This window comes from Megachile rotundata, chromosome 11 (assembly GCF_050947335.1).
Source record: "Megachile rotundata isolate GNS110a chromosome 11, iyMegRotu1, whole genome shotgun sequence".
Taxonomy (NCBI): domain Eukaryota; kingdom Metazoa; phylum Arthropoda; class Insecta; order Hymenoptera; family Megachilidae; genus Megachile; species Megachile rotundata.
The window spans coordinates 13,703,009-13,717,707 of record NC_134993.1 but is presented as its reverse complement, the minus strand read 5'-3'; the positions used below and the strand labels follow the sequence as shown (position 1 = coordinate 13,717,707).

General features: G+C 37.1%; 1 protein-coding gene and 1 long non-coding RNA gene across 5 annotated transcripts in view; one reads left to right on the top strand and one right to left on the bottom strand.

The window, feature by feature from the left end:
• The window catches only part of Dh31-R (Diuretic hormone 31 Receptor), a 104,081-nt gene extending 93,373 nt beyond the window's left edge, over window positions 1-10,708 (bottom strand). The window contains exon 1 of one of the 4 annotated variants that reach the window (XM_012279110.2): window positions 9,563-10,708. The gene's annotated coding sequence lies outside the window, so the exon portion shown is untranslated. The remainder of the gene's footprint in view (window positions 1-9,562) is intronic. The other 3 variants (XM_012279108.2, XM_012279109.2, XM_012279103.2) reach the window with 3 other exon arrangements.
• Window positions 1,379-10,472, top strand: LOC143265392 (uncharacterized). The gene is made up of 2 exons (XR_013039890.1): window positions 1,379-8,563; window positions 8,670-10,472. It is a non-coding gene; the product is annotated as an uncharacterized LOC143265392 (long non-coding RNA).
• Window positions 10,709-14,699: the final 3,991 nt, after the last annotated feature.

The window sequence follows — 14,699 nt, the reverse complement described above, 5'->3', positions numbered from 1 at the left end:
CTGACCAATCGTCGGTTCGTATCACTGAATTTACAATCTGCTTTGAACCTGTGCCAGAATTCTCCCTTCGTATTTTATCTCGTGTTGAAGGTGTTCAATCAATTCTTCCCTGTAGCGGACAGCGATTACTAATTCATTGTAACTATTAAAAGCAACGCCCACTTTATTTGTAGCTGTTGTATTCTTTTAATGTACAACAAAAATTATTGCGATCGATAATTGTATTAAAAACGGAATAAAAATAGGGTACTATAGCAGTTAATTATTTGATTGATATCAATTACCTATCGAATATCGTGGGTATCAATTTTAAAGAGAGACCTTATTCAACATTTTCGCGCTCGGCTCGCGAAAATAAAATTAAACGCGATATTTCGATGTTCCATTTGCGAAATTATCGCTGATGCTGGTATTAAGTTCGTCACGATACGTTAATCGTTATCGACGTTTAAAAAAGCGATGCTTTAAAACAATTTGGTAATTAGCAATTAAAAATAGAATTTCTTTAATTATCCAAGACAAATGTTATATATTTTAGGTATTTAATGATCTACGGATTTAGGGTGTTTTGACGAACTATTAACTAGTAATATAGGGTTACTAGGGAATACAGGGTTACTACGAATATAGGGACATTCGGTGAAATAAAAATATAGGGATTTAGGGAGATAAGTTTCTAAGAATTTTTCGGATGTTGGGATTTACAAATCTGGGGATTTGGGAATGTACAAATTTGAGATCTAGTGATTTTTCGGGTATAGGGATTTTTCGGAATCTAGGGATTTTCTGGATGTTGGGATTTAAAAATCTGGGGATTCAGGAATGTACAGATTTGAGATCTAGTGATTTTTCGGATCTAGGGACTTTTTCGGAATCTAGGGATTTTTTGGATGTTGGGATTTACAAATCTGGGGATTAGGGAATGTAGAGATTTGAGATCTAGTGATTTTTCGGGTCTAGGGATTTTTTCGGAATCTAGGGATTTTTTGGACGTTGGAATTTACAAATCTGGGGATTCTGGTATGTACAGATTTGAAATCTAGTGATTTTTCGGATCTAGGGATATTTTCGGAATCTAGGGACTTTTGGATGTTGGGATTTACAAATCTGGGAATTCAGGAATGTACAGATTTGAGATCCAGTGATTTTTCGGGGCTGGGGATTTTTTGGAATCTAGGGTTTTTTTTATCTAGGGATTTTGGAATATAAGGATTCGAGGCTCTAGGGATTCAAGATTTGGGTTTTAGTGACTTGGAAATTTAAAGATCTGGAAATTTATATCTATACGAACTTAGAAATTGGGGAATTTAGAACTTTGAGAATTTATAGAAGTAATTTAAGAAGTTCGAAAAATATGAGAACGTGGAAAATTTCAGAAAATTTTCAGATCTTTGCAATAAACGAATGATCGAATTATAAGAGGGATGGTAAAAAAAATGTCTAAACCGAAATCAATCGATTTTCCCGTCGCGAGCAGATTTCAATGATCGTGAAAGCACCCCTGCTTCCATGCGGAAATACAAATCCTAAGGGAACAGAAATACGATTGATTCGAAGGAGCCACCCTTCGGGACGACACATTTATTCTGTACGACTAATCGTCGACCAACAGAGATTAATGTATCAAACGAAACAAAGATTAATGTATCTCTCGCCATTTTAATGAATCTCTAACCAGTCCCTCTTGTCCCTTTTGCCCTATCGTTTCCGAGTTACATAATATGCAATCTACACATATTTTTCATATAAAATATGAAATAAAATCTGTTCGCAAAAAGTTTAGTCACTCACGAAAATGAAATTTTATTAAAATATGTGCATTTAATTATCTCTGTGATGCGTACGTTGAAAGTGGTAATAACACCTGTGTTACTGATTTCATTTATTACAATTTTTCTACAACTCTTTGCTGCATGGAAATTTCAATTTATTTTCTGAATTTCCACAGCAAATTTAAAAATATTGTTAAAAACGTATAATTTTTATTTGAAAATCAAAGTTGCAAAATCCAAAAATCCCAAGCTGGCAAAGATATCGTCGCGATCTAAATGCGAGTCGCGTTCTAAATTTCTCCCCGAGGGCCAATACCGATACGAAAAATCGATGATTAACCGGAATTTCGACACAGAACGTGCAATTTTCTTGGCGATACGATACACGACCGTTTAATCGATAGCCTGGTTTCGATAGGATTGTTGCAGGTGCGGTCGCGTGCTATCGAGCAAGTCGAAGGAAAAGTGGAAAACCCTTTGGCTGGGTTTCGCGTTTCCCGAGAGAAGTTGTTGACTGTGCAAGAAGCGTCCTTCTGCGCGGCGATAACGCGTCAACAGACCATATTCAATTCCTTTATTTGCCTTCGGAAAGTGTTGCCTGGTCATCGCAGCGTCTCTCGCTCGCTAACAAATAAAAATAAACCTCGCTAACCAGCTTCCTGCACTTTCCACCCCGTGCTTGCAAATGTATTCTGCTCCGTCGAATTATTTATTTGTGACTCTGGACCAGCTACGTATGCCCGTACAGTCGACCGTAAATCTTTTTTGCCGATGGGGAAATTTAACAACCAGCGCGAAATTGCGCTCTGTACACTCTAGGGACTTCGATATTTTTAATTGAGTGACATTTTCCGTGACATAGGGACTTCTGGACTTTCGGATTTGACAGAGAGGGATTTTCCAAATTAGGAATTTCGGAATCTGGGAATTTTGAAATCTAGCGATTTTCCCCTGTCTACACATTTTTTCAAATCTAGGGAGTTTTTCGGATCTGGGAATTTTTTCTCGGATCTAGGGATTTTCCAAATCTAGGGATATTCCCGGATCCAGGAATTTTCCGAATCTAGGGATTTTTCCAAATCTACAGATTTTCTTCGAATCTAGGGATTTTTTCGGATCTGGGAATTTTTCTCGGATCGAGGCACTTTCTGAATCTAGAGATTTTCCCAAATCTAGGAATTTTCCGATTCTAGGGATTTTTCCAAATCTAGAGATTTTCTTCGAATCTAGGGATTTTTTCGGATCTGGGAATTTTTCTCGGATCGAAGCACTTTCCGTATCTAAGGATTTTCCCAAATCTAGAAATTTTCCGAATCTAGGGATTTTTTCAAATCTAGAGATTTTCTCCGAATCTAGGGAGTTTCCCGGATTTAGGGATTTTTAGAACCTAGAGATTTTGCCTGAATCTGGAGATTTGCCGAATCTAGGGATATTTTACGAATTTATAGATTTCGTAATTTTTTAATTTTACCACTAGCCATTTGGAAATTTAGGGATTTTAAACTGTAACCATTCAGAAATCTTGGAATTGCAAATCCAGTAATATTTCATCTAGGGATTTGCAATGAGAAGTTTTATAATCTAGGGGGATTTTGAAATCTATAATATTGACGATCCTAGAATTTGAGAATCCAAGAATTTTGTATCTAAGGCGATCTATAGTTTCTACCTAGTTATCTGGAAATCTAGGAATTTAGAAATCTTTGAAAAGTGGCGAAAAGTTGCCGGAGAAAAATTTGTTCCGGCCAACGTGTACGCGCAACGTGCAAGTTTTATCTTAGCAACGGCGGAGCGTGTGTTTCATCGATAAAAGTGTAGCTATCGTTCGCGGCTAATTGATACGTCGTTTTAGCGTGCCGTTAGAGAGATTCGCGTTGCACCTCCGCGCGCTTGTTACGTCGCGGAGAAAGCATCGGGTACGCTACACGGTTAATGGCCACGTTCGGACCATTATTGGCTGACCTTCGTCGAATCTATTCGTCTTCGTCCCAGCCACGTGTACTTACTTCCACGGTCAGAGTAAACACGGTTTACATCAATCGACCCAATTTCGAACTTTGCTCGTCCCCGTGTCTCGATACGAATAACCTCGAGCAACTTCCTAGACGGGACCAATCGTTACTGCGCTTAATTGCGCTCGATCGACCCGCTATTCAAATTTTATTACTTCTAACCATCTTCTCGATAACAGATTTAGAAGTTTAAACAGTTATTTGAATTTCCTGGCACCTCGGACATGTGAGTCTTTCGGTTCGAAGATCGACAGTTTAATCTCCCCCGGATAGAAATACACGTGCGCCACGTTTCGTGTGCGGTAAATAAATATTGAATTTCCGTGTTGAGTCAATTTAACGGGAATTATGATACGACGGCGAACCAGAAAATTCGTTCGCGGTGAACGAGAATTAATACGATCTTCGAGATCGTGTGTCGCGATTCTAGAAGCCGGTATAACGGTTCCCAGGATTTATCGCGGTGAAGCGAGTCCCTTGCGTTGCTGAACTCTACATTCGTCGCGTCGTAAACCGATCGGTTGTTTATTAACGTCGGTTCCGCGATTGTTGTTGCAGCCTTTCCCCTTGTAAATGCGTTCGTCTCGAGGCCCTTCGCGATGCACTTTAACGCAATTTACGTTGCCGTTTGAAACCGTGATAAAGTCAGATCTTAGGGAGGAATTGTTAAGCACGCGTCTTACGTTCGCACAATAATTTCATCATGAATAATAAGTAAGTTCGTTGGCTGCAAAAACTTGTTAGCCCTTTGTTCCGTTCGGTTGCAAATATACTATGCGTTGCCGAATTTAGGTCAAAGATAAACGAATAGCAAGTTTCGTAATTAACGCTTCGTTGCATTCTGTCGTAGATACGAAATTCTTGTGCGATGTAGACATTAATGAAATTAGTACCTGTCAAAATTATCGAAAATATTTCGTAGCTAGATCTCATTAGGACGTTAGGTTAGGGTTAGGTTAAAGTAGCTTGGGGTTACTGTATGTTAGGTTATAATTACAGCACGTTAGGTTAGTTCATCAATACTGTAGGTTAGGTCAGATTAGGATGATGTTAGGTTAGGGTTAGGTTAAAATAGTTTAAGGTTACTATAGGTTAGGTCAAATTAAGATGACGTTAGGTTGGGGTTAGGTCGGTTTAGGACGACGTTAGGTTAAGGTTAGGTCATATTAGGATGACTTTAGGTTAGGGTTAGGTCATATTAGTATGACGTTAGGTTAAGGTTAGGTCATATTAGGATGACGTTAGGTTAGGGTTAGGTCATATTAGGATGACGTTAGGTTAGGGTTAGGTCATATTAGGATGACGTTAGGTTAGGGTTAGGTCATATTAGGATGACGTTAGGTTAGGGTTAGGTCATATTAGGATGACGTTAGGTTAGGGTTAGATCAAATTAGGATGACATTAGATTAGGGTTAGGTCCAATTAGGATGAAGTTAGGTTAGGGTTAGGTTAAAATATTTTGGGGTTAGAATAGGTTAATTTATAATTGCTGAAGGTTAGATTGGCTTACTGCTCCTTGATATTAGGTTAGTCTGAGGTTAGATTAAACTTGATTAGATTCTGCACAGTTACTGAAGGTTTGGGTTAGGTTAGGTCGGTTTTCGGGTTGATTAAGTTTGATTGAGTTCAGATTTGCTGCATTCATGTTATAGCGAGTTCGCACCTTTAAATTAAAAATTCTACAAGAAATTGAATCCCTGTAATTCAATGAGGAGTGCCAAGCGTTGATTAGGGAAGCAAGTTATACGAATGTTAATTGGGATAATTGGAGCTAATCAGATTTGTCAACGGACTGCGGTAACTTCGAAGCGAACTGATAGTCGACTTGAATGTAATTTCGGTCTGACCAAGAACAAAGATTCGCCCAGTGGTCAACCGACGTTCGACCAATCGCTAGTCGATAGCCAATCGAGATTTAATTGAAGCCTAACCAAGAAGCAATTAGTGGCGAACCGTTCACAGATCTCTGGGTAAAAATTGTACTTTACGCAATTGTACGTGCACGATTCAACCCTTGAAATTACTAGATCTAATTTAATTTCTCGGATACACTAAAATACCAGGAAGAAATTCTAAACAGCCTTTTAATATTATTAGAAATAAAGTGTGATTAAAATGTAAGGTAGTAAATGTAAATAGTTAAACAATTGCATCGCTAAATATCGAATATCTGTAACATGGAAATGTCAAAGACCAATGCACATTGAATATTACACCGATAATTGGAAAAGTAATTATTCATGCGCGACAAAATTACTCGAATTGCAACACGGTATTTCTGTCTTTCGATTTCAACGACTATCGTTCGAGAAAGAAAGCACCTAGGAGAATAAATCTTTCGTTACGTAATAAATTTCAGCGAGAAATAGCGTGATCTTGAATAATCCGCAGGAAATGTCGAAAATTATAACGGGCGTTGTTAATAAGGCAATTTGCGTGAGCCGAACACGGCTGATCATTGCCGTCACATTCCACTTACAAAGAATCGCCCGTCACCGATCGTTTCCCTCCATAATTTTCGCCACAATTTTCTTCCCCGCTTAAGACAATTAATCTACGGAGATATCCACGCGAGCGTTTCGTTATCCAGGAAATCTTGGCCGACGGTAACCGATGATTTCGCGTTCGTTTTTTTAAAGGGCCGAGACACGAGAAGAACGGGAGAAAAGAAACGCGGAGCTTTGACGGTGATAAGAAAGCGCATGCAACGAAGTTCCGATCTATGCACGATAAAGAATTAACTCTTGTCTATGATCTGAATAACCCATTTGGAATTCAATGAACCCGTGGCGTGAAGCACAGTGATACGTTCGAAAAAAATAGATTTCGAGACAATAAGGAGGCGCGAAATGTTTCTTTGATCGATTCATGAATACTCAGGTGCGACGTCGTTGCGCAGCGTAATTACAGAATTATTCAAGGAATTATAGATTCTACGTAATTCGATTAATTACGTGATTACGCTCACAGCACATTCGATTACGTCCTAATTGCCAATTCAGATTTCTCATTCAATTGAAGTACAGCGCAGTTCTGAATTGCAAATGTAGAATTTTGAATTAAGCGAGAATCGAACGTGTAGATAGATTCCTTTATCTGGATCCTATATCCCAGATTCATAAATTATATCACTAAATCCCTTTGTCCTTATTCGATTCCTAATATCCCCAGACTTCAAATACCTGTTAATGCCGAATATCTCTAGATTTCAAATACCTACGAATATCTAAATCGCTACCAAATATCTATTTCCTATTTCCCCAGATAAGATCTTTAATATTTGTACCACTAGGTTTCTGATATTCGATAAGTCCCTAGAGCACTAATATCCCTAGATCTAGTATATCACAAGACCTGATACTTCTAGATCTAAGATATCTCTAGGATCCACTGTCTCTACATAAAAATATCCCTAGTGATATTTAAATAATATCTAAATAATAATCTAGTGATATTTTGGATTATCACCAGACCGAAATATACCTATATCCAAAATATCATTAGGCCGAAATATCTCAAGGTCCAAAAGACCACTAGAGCGAAATAACCCTAGATCCAAAAATCACTAGATCGAAATATCCCTAGACGCAAAATATCTCTAGAGCGAAATATCCCTAGGCCCAGAATATCTCTAGATCGAAATATCCTTGGATTCAAAAATCACTAAACCGAAATATCCCTAGATCCAAAATATCACTAGAGTGAAATGTCCCTAGGCCCAAAATATCACTAGACCAAATATCCCTAAATCCAAAAATCGCTAAACTGAAATATCCCTAGATCCAAAAATCGCTAAACTGAAATATCCCTAGATCCAAAAATCGCTAAATTGAAATATCCCTAGATCCAAAAATCGCTAAACTGAAATATCCCTAGATCCAAAAATCGCTAAACTGAATTATCCCTGGATCCAAAAATCACTAAACTGAAATATCCCTAGATCCAAAAATCGCTAAATTGGAATATCCCTAGATCCAAAAATCGCTAAACTGAAATATCCCTAGATCCAAAAATCGCTAAACTGAAATATCCCTAGACCTAAAATATCACTATTCCCAATATCCCTAGATCCAAAAATCGCTAAACTGAAATATCCCTAGACCTAAAATATCACTATCCCCAATATCCCTAGATCCAAAAATCGCTAGACCGAAATATCCCTAGATCCAAAGAAATCACTAACCTGAAATATCCCTAGATCTGTACTTCCAAACTCTGATATTCTTGATCTAAAAAAATCCCTAAATTCTATTTATCCCCAAATCTCTAATATCCCTAGCCCCCATATATCCCCAGCTCACAAATATCCCTAGATTTCAAATATCCTCAGATCCTGATATTTGCAAATCGCGAATGTCTCGAATATTGAAAGTGAAATATTCCTAAACCATTCGTGCACCTGATTACAAAAATCCCCCAGAGGAATTGTTTCCTGTCTGTACAGCTGTCTTTAGCAATCTTATTACTTGTCCCGTTTATAAAGGAGCTTAATAAGATAACTTGAAAGGAATTAAAAAATATGTTAAATTTCTTCTGCTGTTGGAATTCCGCTCGATTGCGAGGTAGTTCGGAGTTTTCTAAGCCCAGAAGTGTTCCAGGCTTAACAGACTGAAATCTTCATGAATAAGGAAGTTCGAAACACCTGCCAACGAGGAAACAATCAAACGGTAGAAAATCTCACGGTAACAATGTAGCGTCTCGATTAAAGTTTAGCAGGATGAAATTTATTTTCTCTTAGAAGAGGGAAACTCGAAGCAATGAGCAAGTTTGAAAGTTTCGGTAAGAAAACATTTAGTAATCCCTAACTGAATTAAAGTGTAGAACAACTTGGTAATGTCCTAGAGACACGTCACCTTTATTCTGTAGTAATATAATTACATTCGAGAATTAATATACTATGATTAATAGCTGTGTTAAATTTTGAACACGCTGCAATGTCAGCAAATTGTGTATTTGACTGTTTGGATCTATTGCAACGCACACTATACAACGGAATTAAATTCTGAAGACAACTGTTGCTCGCACGTATATAAGTACAGTATTTTATCAAGCTACGTTCAATTTTCCTATCAGATTTAACGCAAATTAATTAATCCATTTAGGTCTCCATGTTTGCTACACAAGCTGTAACCTATTTATGTGGCGTATGTATTTCCGTTTTACGAGAGTTTCAACCCGCTATAGTTTCCTCCAAAATACGGAAGGATGTGCACTGGTTACTAAACAACGTTCGAGTTTATTCGACAGAAGCGAATTCTTTCGTTAAGAATCGTAAAAGTCTGTTTTAATCGAACGTATTGTGTTCGCTTTATGAATAGGGAAAAATGGGGCAATGGTGGCTACTAGTATTACAAAACGAAATGTCAGAGGCACACAATTATTGTACTTTATATTACCCGTTTAAAAAGATCGATAAATAGAAACGATTATAGGTTTTATCGAATCGTACAGATTCATTCGAGTAATAATTCAATGACTAAGTTTGTAGTCGACTTACGATAAACATTTGATTTCGTACTTTATTTTATTACAGTTATTGCTCAAATGACCGCCATTACTTTCCCCCTTGCACACCTACGACGCACGAAGCGTCAAATTACGTTTGAAAGAAACAAAATAGTTTGAAGAAAAATTTATGAACCGTTTGTCATTGGTAATCGTTACACTTTTATTGTTCTGTTTTCTAGGTCGCGCTTAGCTCATCCCATAACTCAGAAACGCGTCATTTTGTACGATTTAAAAATAAGAACAAAATGTTCGTTAAAAAATAATTCCTACCTTAATGGCGTCGGTGTCAAAATTGATGTCCTTGTCAGAACTTCGGTTGTCCGCGTTAACATTCAATTGTTGGTCACCGGTGTTGTCTTCATTGTCGAATTAACTTGATAAAACACGAGTTCACTCCCGATGATAAATTATTTTGATACACACAACCAATTTTTAGTTTAAAGTCAAAGTGTCACTGAACCGGTAACTATTTCCGCGAGTTATTCATTGTTAGTACCGAAGCGACTTGAAATACGGTATTATTAACAGAAAGTATTGTTCGGTTACGCGGTATTTATATTTAATTTAGTGGTAAATTGAACAGACAACAAACACACAATAAACTGGACAATCTTTTTTGAAAGGAGACTTCGAAAACTGTGAATCACGCGGCCGCGCGGCGGTAACTGATGCTTCACGTACGAGAAACGTGACTCTAGATGCGCGCGCAGCTTCAACCGGCGCAATGGCTACCCGGCTATGTCTGCGCGCGCAATACAATTTAATTCGAATTAGCTGCCGCGAAAAGTAAGTTTCAAATATTTATAAAGTCTGTTTATTTATTATTAACAGCTAATTTACTTATTAAAAGTTTTTGTTATATTTCTATTTCATATGCAAATGACGGACAAATATTTTATTAATAAATTTCGTAGCATATGTTAATGAAATACATCTGTGAAACCTGTAGTTACACATTAATTACTATTGATCATAATCAAATAACATTGTTATTATCATTTCGAAAAATAAAAGAAACCAGTCTTTTAGTAAGACACTTAATTTTTACCGTAATACGAGGATACTAACCTTACTACTGTACTGCGTAATTTAATATCATGTGCACGTTAGAATAGTGACATTGACACCACAATTCACTGTACAAATTTTTTGATCAAATAAAGAGTTTGAGTGACAAATATATCATTTGATGATGACAGCATGAGGTAAATAATAATATCACTGTAAGTTTGATGCACTAAATTCGATAATTAAAAAATTCATGGATCACGAGATTATCGATTGACGAATGTAACTTTTTTTGTTGTCTGTTTCCATTTAACTTTTCCGATTTGTTGAAACTCGTAATAATTACACAGTGCACAGGTAAAATTGGAAACACATTTACCGAGTTAAAACGAATAAAATCGAAACAGCACATGTTCGTTAATACAGTTTTGACTTTTGACGCGTAGTTACGTGGTGTACCACAAGATGGCGGCAACGGTAACTACTCATGGCGCGCTTTTCAAAATGGAAAAGAGAAGGTTTCTCGTACTTCTTACTTTTATTACAGTATTATTTATATTTATTTTCTTATTAAACATAGAATAAATTAGACTTAATTTTTATTTTCTTAAAATATAAAATTCAATGGTAATAAAACTTTTTTTATACATTTCTTTGAAATCATTTTTCATAAAATCGTGTGCTTTGCAGATTACGGATAATAATAGATCAGTAATTTACGTTTTCTGCATAATTTCAACTGCAGTAAAACTATCGTGCTATCGAGTCGCAAAACACCTAGTACTCGTACAAGCGCGCAAAGGGTAGCAATTTAACTGCATAAATTTATTGTCGAGTCATTGTCATTACCTTCAAATTCACGTGAACACGTGAAGCGTGTTACTAATAATTACCGTGAACCGTAATCTTTTCCTTCGATTACATGATGTAACTTTCTTTGCAACGAAAGGGCGAAATTAAAAAGGCGAACGAAGCTCTTATACTTGACTTTGCAACTTCGTTGGCCGCGTTTTAAGGAAAATTAAAAAATGAACATTTCGGCACTTTGACGACGTAGTATGGTTCCTGAGACATTTAGAAACAAATTTCTATTAGGGTTTGATGCGTTTTGATGCCTAATAAAGCCAGAAAATCAATTTTTGTCGAATTCGGTTCAAAACGGTACAAGTGGCGCCATCTAGCGGCGAGCGGCGGAACTACAAAAAACTAAAATTTCGATTTTCTCGAAAACTAGACACTTTTTCGAAATTCTGAGATATACAAATTGTTCCTTATCGCATACGGAATCGAATGAGTACTTTCATAGCCCTCTAGGACCCTTATTAAAGAAATTAGAAAAATAGCTCATTTCATGGACCAAAAAATTGCCGTCCATCTAGCGGTGAAAGTTGGAACTACAAAAATAGAAAATCTCGATTTTCTCGAAAACTAGGCACTTTTCCGAAATTCTGAGATATACAAATTGTTCCTTGTCGCCTACGGAATCGGACGAATATAATTATAGCCCGCTAGGACCATTATTAAAGAAAATAGAAAAATAGCCCATTTCATGGACCAAAAAATTGCCGTCCATCTAGCGGTGAAAGTTGGAACTACAAAAATAGAAAATCTCGATTTTCTCGAAAACCAGGGACTTTTCCGAAATTCTGAGATATACAAATTGTTCCTTGTCGCCTATCGAATCGATAGAATACCATTATAAGACGCTAGCATTATTAATAACGAAATTAGAAAAAAAGTGTAATTCATGGCCTTTTTTCGATTAGTTCCAACTTTCACCGCTAGATGGACGGCAATTTTTTAGTCCATGAAATGGGCTATTTTTCTATTTTCTTTAATAATGGTCCTAGATGGCTATAATTAGATTCGTTCGATTCCTTACGCCACAAGGAACAATTTGTATATCTCAGAATTTCGAAAAAGTGCCTAGTTTTCGAGAAAATCGAGATTTTCTATTTTTGTAGTTCCAACTTTCACCGCTAGATGGACGGCAATTTTTTGGTCCATGAAATGAGCTATTTTTCTAATTTCTTTAATAAGGGTCCTAGAGGGCTATGAAAGTACTCATTCGATTCCGTAGGCGATAAGGAACAATTTGTATATCTCAGAATTTCGGAAAAGTGCCTAGTTTTCGAGAAAATCGAAAATTTAGTTCTTTGTAGTTCCGCCGCTCGCCGCTAGATGGCGCCACTTGTACCGTTTTGGACCGAATTCTACAAAAATTCATTTTCTGGCTTTATTAGGCATCAAAACGCATCAAACCCTAATCAAAATTTGTTTCTAAATGCCTCAGGAACCATACTACGTCGTCAAAGTGCCGAAATATTGCACTTTGCATGCGCAGTAGAATTGACGTAGGCAGCTCATGTACGTATCGCAAAGCTGACACAAAATAATTAATTACTCATTACCCGAACATTATTTTTGAACTTTTATGATCGAACAATGTAAATAATGCATTGCTGACCACTCTTCAATCATAAAAATGCTCAAAATATATCCACAAAACGTGTAATTAATTATTCAAAATAACCTCGTGTATACAACTTCAAGGCGTAATAATGTAACGCGTGGTAATCCTACGCGTAGTAATCCAATGCGCAGTAATCCAACGCGTACTAACACAGCGTGTGGATATCCAACGCGTAGTAATCTAGCGCTTGCATATTCCACGCGTAGTAATCCAACGCGTAATAATGCAACGCGTGGTAATTCTAAGCGTAGGAATCTAATGCGTGGTAATCTAACGCGTAGTAATCCAGCATGTGGATATCCAACGCGTGGTAATCCAACGCGTAGTAATGCAACGTGCGGTAATGCAACGCGTGGTAATCCTACGCGTAGTAATCCAATGCGTAGTAATCCAACGCGTACTAATACAGCGTGTGGATATCCAACGCGTAGTAATCTAGCGCTTGCATATTCTACGCGTAGTAATCCAACGCGTAATAATGCAACGCGTGGTAATTCTAAGCGTAAGAATCTAATGCGTGGTAATCTAACGCGTAGTAATCCAGCATGTGGATATCCAACGCATGGTAATCCAACGCGTAAAATTGATGGACCGAACACGTCAATCCGAAGCTACATCGAATTGAAAATATCTTCGAAAGTCTACATAATAAGACACGTATAAATATTAATGTTAATAAAAAAAAGGAAGTCCAGGTGTAAAAAGTGAAAGAACTTTCATAAGCATCGTTAGTTTATTAACAATGTTACACGCACAATCATACATAAAACAACCTTGATTATAGATATTTAAACTGCCGTTTAAACGGGCCTTATACTGTTTTTTTTTTAAGTCGTTATCTGTATGCCATGTCCGTGTCGTGTGCCACCTTGTCGATTAGCGACAGTGTTACTTTACAAACGCAGAATAATTTAATTTACATTACAACGAAAAGGGGGGAGAGGTTGATCATGGGATAAAAGATCGGGTATAAAAAAAAGAACAAAATGATCGGTAACGTGTCCCCCTTCACGTATAAAAGTTACAAATTCCAGATCACTCTGGACCATTTATATTATACATCTTATAAAACCGTTTTCTTTCTCCTTTTTCTTATGACAAGGAACAAACGAATATCTACATTCCGGAATTTCGTGTTCCTCGAAGGGAAATCTACGCGTCGACTTCTAAGTTTTCCTCGGACTCTAAAATAAAAAACGTAGACATCGATTTGTTCTTTCTCTGTTTGCGGGTCGCAGAAGGAAAGGAGTAAAATTTCGCGACGCATGCATTTTATCGACCATGAATTTCATCGAAACGTTCTATCTACAGGAATTTATTTCTCTCCAATACAAAACGCAGCTGCGCAATAAAATCATAATTGGATCGTGATGTACAATTATCTTAAATTTCCGTAACAGAGATTCGGCTATTCTCCATTGAAAAATGCTACATCGTGTTTTATTTATTTTAAAGTTTTCGTCCCTCGCTTCGGCGGAGCCGAGCTGCAAATCGATTTCTTCTCTTACAAGACTAAGAAGACTACTTCCGTGGTGAATACGAACGAGAAAAAAGAAACGTATAAATGAGAAAAAATAATGTAATCGAATCAAAAAATTCGCTTGCTTTTTCTCGTTCCTACGTAGCTTGGTCCACGAAGAAGCGCTTCCCCGCTGTCGAAAAAGATTGGGAAGTCTATTTTTCTCTCTCTATTACAATATTTCTTTCATCACGCTTCAGCTGGCTGTCTGATCGCTCGCTATTTTTTCTATCGACTATCTACCCGTTGTGGGTACGATAATTCGATTGGTTTTTTTAAAGGAATCTTTTTTAGGGTCTCACTAGTGTCCCTGAAATAAAGGGGAGTTGATTCTGAATAAAATTTTCCTTTGCAGAAATTGGATTCGAAGCTTCGTTTTTGAATTATTAAGACGGAAGACATGGACC